The following is a 5,259-nucleotide window of genomic DNA, read 5'->3' as shown; positions in this document are numbered from 1 at the left end:
ACCACCGCCCAGCAAACTTGGAGTTCTTGTTTCTTCCAGCTAGGATGACAACCAGCGAGCCCCAGTGATCCTCCTGCCTCCGTCCACTCAAGGCTGGGGTGAAGTCTTCAGGGGGTACCGGAGAGATGGCTCAGCGGTTAAGAGCTCTTCCAGAGGTCCTGAGTTCAATTCCCTGAAATCACATGGTGGCTCACAACCATCTGTAATGGGATCTGATGCCCTCTTCTGGTGTCTCTTAAGAGAGCAACAGTGTACTCGCATTAAATAAATGTTTAAAAAAGAATTATAAAAAAAGGTTAATTAAAAAGAAAGTCTGCAGGGTCCCACTTTTGCTTTGGTATAGGAATACTGGGAGATGAATTCTGGACCACTGGGTTGAGCTTTGATGCTAGTCTCCAACTTTTTTTTTCTTCTTTTCTTTCTTTCTTTCTTTCTTTCTTTCTTTCTTTCTTTCTTTCTTTTTTTTTTTAAAGAGTTTTTCATTAGGATATGTAGCAAATTAGCCAGCCCCTTTGCTCTCCCAGATTCTGACCTTCCAGCACTTTCTGTCTTCCACCCAGCTTTCTGTGTAATTTTTTAAAGCTATGAATATTTTTGTAATGTTACAAAAAAAACTATTTGTAACATTACAAAGAAGACAAGCAGTGGTGGCTCACATCTTTGATCCCAGCACTCAGGAGGCAGAGGCAGGCAGATCTCTGTGAGTTTGAGGCCAGCCTGGTCTACAGGGTGAGCTCCAGAACAGGACTACACAGAGAAACCCTTTCTTGAACTGCCCCCCCCCCCCCAGCAAGAAGAAATAGACGAAGTAGAATAGAACACAGTGTCCTACAGTAAGAATGGTTTTGTTTTGTTTTTCCAGACTGAGCCTCACTGTATGGTCTGGCTATCCTGGAACTCACTATATACGCCAGGCTGACCCTGACTTACAGAAACCCATCTGCTTTGCCTTCCTCTGGACTGCTGCTATTAAAGGTATGCACCATCACTCCTGGCTGAAACCATCTATAGAGATAGGTGTGTCCAATCTGTGGCCTACACACTGAATGAAGGGTCTCACGTAACCTAAGGTGGCTTCGAACTTGTGTAACAGAGGATGACTTTAAACGTATACTCCTGCCTTCACCGCCCCAGAAATAGCATTAAAGGCTTGTGCCACCATGCTGGGTTTCAGGCTTGTGCCACCATGCTGGGTTTCAGGCTTGTGCCACCATGCTGGGTTTCAGGCTTGTGCCACCATGCTAGGTTTCAGGCTTGTGCCACCATGCTAGGTTTCACAGGGTGCCTGAGAGGGAACCCAGGGTCTACTCAGTGACCTACAGCCCCATGGGAGAGTTCTGCAGTTTCTGTTGTTATGTTCCCCTGACCAAGAAACTCAGCTGACACCTATTAGTCAATATGTGTTTATTGAATATGTATTCATAAATACAAAATGCGTTTTGGCCAGCCTTCTAATCCCTGCACTCATGAAGCCCACTCAAGAGGTACCAGCCTGGGGTACATCATGAGAATTGCATCTCTCTCTCTCTCTCTCTCTCTCTCTCTCTCTCTCTCTCATACACACACACACACACACACACACACACACACACACACACAAAGGAGTTTGCAGGATAGACACTAAATGAGGACACTTCCACCACAGATGAGGTGGTCAGCGAAGATTTTGTTCTGGATAACTTAACTCACTTACATCCCAACCCGTCTCTTTGTGTGATATAACACAAGGCAACAGAACACAAGATGAAATGGATGACTGAACTGAGAATCAAAGTTTGTCAGAACAGAAACTTTCTAGAGAAGACCAAGAAGCCCTTCATTTACGTGGGGGAAAGAAAGAAAATTCAAGATATTTAATTACAGCAGGGTGGAGACTGCTTGACGAGGCAGTAGCCTTCCCTGAATGGCAGATGGCCTCTGCATGCGACCAGCCTTTCAGGGTCACCACACCTGCTCATTCTGTGTTCCCAACACTGCAAAGGCCTTGGGTACAACATATCCAGAAAGGTAGCTGGTGTTTTCTTTGTCTTTTTTCTAAAAGGAAAAAGAATTGAGAAGCTGGGGTAGGAAGCAAAGCAAACAGGAAAGGGGAGCTTTGAGGCCAGTGCTTAGAGATCAGACATGTTTCCTCAAAGGGAACCTGTTTTTCAGAGGCGTCAAGAATAGTTCTCAGGGGACCTGGGGGCACTCAGACAAAGCAGCAACAACCCCCCCCCCCCCCCCCGAACCTTCTCAGTGCTATGTTTAGCAGCAGCTCCTCTCAACCCAAGCCTGCCCGTTATCAAAACAGCCTTTTTATCCTCAGGGATAAAACACTAGTCACTGCTCCCCGCAGGGAGGATGTTAAAGCTGTGCACAGAGATGGCAGGAGCAGGGGCATGCAGTCAGCAGAAAGACTCACATGGGGACATACTGTGACCCCTGCAGTGGAACATGCTGGGACTGTTGGGACAGGGCCAGTGGCGTGTCCGCCAGGAAGACACAGGTGCCCCTGTCGAGGTACCTGCTGGGTTGTCGAGGGTTGCCGAGTTCCCCCCAGGACACGCAAAGGCCCGGGCCACAGTCCAGCAGCTCTCCTGCACCGACCCAAGACAGCCTTCATATTCTGTCAAAAGTGCTCGAAAATTCCAGTTCCTGTGTTGGGTGTGGTTGGGTATGTCTGCCATCCCGACCAAAGTTAGGCTGAGAGAGGAGGTTCAAAAGCCCAAGGCCAGCCTGATATAATTTGGTAGGACTTTAATTTTGAAATTCGTTTTGTTTTGTTTTAGAAAAGGTCTAGCTACGTAGCCCTGCCTGGCCCGGAACTCATGTAAGCCAGGCTGGCCTCTGCCTCCTTAGGGCCGTGAATAAGGTCATGGGCCACTATGCCTAGCTGAGATCATATTTTGGAAAGAAATTCTTAAAAAGAAAATAGCTGGGGCTGGAGAGTTGGCTCAGCGGTTAAGAGCACTGACTGCTCTTCCCGAGGTCCTGAGTTCAAATCCCAGCAACCACATGGTGGCTCACAACCATCTGCAATGGGATCTGACGCCCTCTGCTGGTGCGTCTGAAGACAGCGACAGTGAATTCACATATATAAATTTAAAAAAGAAGAAAAAGAAAATAGCTTTTTTTTTTTTTTACCCACGCACATACAAGAAATCAGAATTACACTCGGCGCATCACACCAAGCAACCACACCCACAAGAATCAAATCAAGGCCACGAAAATGGGACGGGGTTTGGAGAAAGGAAGGACTCGTACACTGTACATACGTAGTAAATCGTCAAGTAATAATGAAAGTGCGGAGGAAGAGAGAGGAGAGGGCGAGGGAGGGAGAAAGACTGGCGCTAAAGGAGAAAGAAAAGAGAAAGAAAACCTACGACGGTACGAAAACACAACCTGCTCGCAGACCCACAGGCCAAAGCCAATCATTTCCGGCCTCCCGCTACTCTTTCCGTCGGAAGTCGCCTCCGTCGCGGGCCCCGATGACGCCACGGACGCGCCGGAAGCGCGTCTCGGGGAGCGCCCCGCCGGGGTCCGCGGGCGGCGGCTGACAGTTGGCCGGGTTTGGGGTAAGGCGGCGTCGGAAGGCTCCGTGCCACCCCGGAGGCCGTCGGGACCCCGGGTTTGAGTGAGAACACAGTGCTCTCCGAGGCCCCCTGCTTCCCGCTCGCCGTGTCCGCCGCCTTCCCGTCGGCTGTCCCGGCTCTGGACGCAGTTCCGGTCTCCCAGCCTGCGGCCGAGCCTCCCTGGGCTCCTCTGAGCCTGGTGCCTCCCGGATCTGGTTGTGGGATGTGGGCTCCATTCGCCACTGCCCTTCCCCGGTCCCCCACAGCTGCAGATTCTGTGACCTCAAGGATGCAGGGGCCTTGAATAATGTATCCGGAGAGTGTCCAGCAAAGGGAACCGACTGGGGCCACCCTGAGGCTGGACCCCGGTGTGGGCGCCTCGGATAGGCGTAGTGACAGTGACAGCTATAGGGACGGTAGACCCCAAACTAGTGGACTTTTAAGTTTTCTTCCCAGTTGAGCGGCGGTGCAGCGTCCTCTGCCTCCGAACGCCTTTCACAATGCACTCCGCCACGGAGACGTATTCAGCGGCGTCTAAGTGTTGCGTTTGATTGTCTCCGCAGCCCGTTCCAGCCTCCTGGAGCAGCCATGTCGCCACTTTTGCGCGTGCTGAATTCACGGCGCTGCCCAAGCGGAGCTGCTATCTGAATTCTCCGTGGAAGTGTCCGCCCTAGAGAAATATGTAGACGGGAGCCCTGCTACCTTGTGAGAATGGCCTGTTTTGTTTGTCTCCTCTTTTGTTAATAGTTTCTGTTTTGATTCTCTGCGTTGAAATTTTGGCCCAGAATCCTGCCTGGTAAAGCCAATGTCAGCGTTTCCAGTTTCTCAACATGGGCTTTTTATATCTCATCATGCTGGTCTGGAGGGTGATGACCAATGACCTGTTAAATATGCCCACGTTTGGGTGTGGGACCCCGACTACCTTTAGGAGTTGTTCATTCTGGTGAGGTCAGCAGGTTATTTGGCAGGACGTTATCAGTAGCTATGTGAATATTTAAAGAAGTAAAAGGGTTTGTTGCTGGGTGTGGTGGTACACTTCTGGAATCCCAACACTTTGAAAGCTGAGGCAGGAGAATTCTGAGTTCCAAACTAGCCAGGCCTGCCTAGTCAGACGCTGTCTCAAGAGACAAGGGGTTGGTGGTCTGGGAGCTCGCTTGGTGCTTGCTGGGAGCACAATGAGGGTGCTTACTGTGCAAGCATGAAGTCCTGAGCACCAACGTGAGTGTGCGTTAATGCCTGTCAGCCTCGCCACAAAACCTTGAGCTCCAGGTCTGAGCTACGGATCCCAAAGGTTCTCAGGTTTCCTAATGCGGTGACCTCTTAATACAGTTCTGCATGTTGTGGTGACCCTCAGCCACAAAGTCACTTTCCTTACTACTATACACATGTAACCTTGCTTCTGTTACGGATCATAATGTAAACATATATGCTTCTGGTTTGGCAGTACAGGTCTACAATCCAGCACGGGGGAGGGGGAGCAGTGGCAGTGCGGGTCTACAATTCAGCACGGGGGGATGGTGGGTGGGCAACAGGAGACTCTGTTGGGCTTGCTGGCCAGCCAATCTAGCTAAGCTTGAGCTATAGGTTCAGAGAGGGAGCATGTCATACAAGATGTGGAAAGGGGCTGGGGTGGCAGCTTTTTTTTTTTTTGGACAGGGTTTCTCTGTCCTGGAACTCACTCTGTAGACCAGGCTGGCCTCGAACTCAG

At 50.3% G+C, this 5,259-nt stretch overlaps 1 protein-coding gene across 2 annotated transcripts in view; it reads left to right on the top strand.

Moving 5' to 3' along the window:
• The first annotated feature begins 3,494 nt into the window (after positions 1-3,494).
• The window catches only part of Zdhhc4 (zinc finger DHHC-type containing 4), a 13,925-nt gene continuing 12,160 nt past the window's right edge, over positions 3,495-5,259 (top strand). For both annotated transcript variants that reach the window (XM_029533459.1, XM_021187079.2), the window contains exons 1-2: positions 3,495-3,554; positions 4,115-4,256. The gene's annotated coding sequence lies outside the window, so the exon portion shown is untranslated. The remainder of the gene's footprint in view (positions 3,555-4,114; positions 4,257-5,259) is intronic.

This window comes from Mus pahari, chromosome 23 (genome assembly GCF_900095145.1).
Source record: "Mus pahari chromosome 23, PAHARI_EIJ_v1.1, whole genome shotgun sequence".
Lineage (NCBI taxonomy): Eukaryota > Metazoa > Chordata > Mammalia > Rodentia > Muridae > Mus > Mus pahari.
This window is presented reverse-complemented; position numbering and strand designations above follow the sequence as displayed.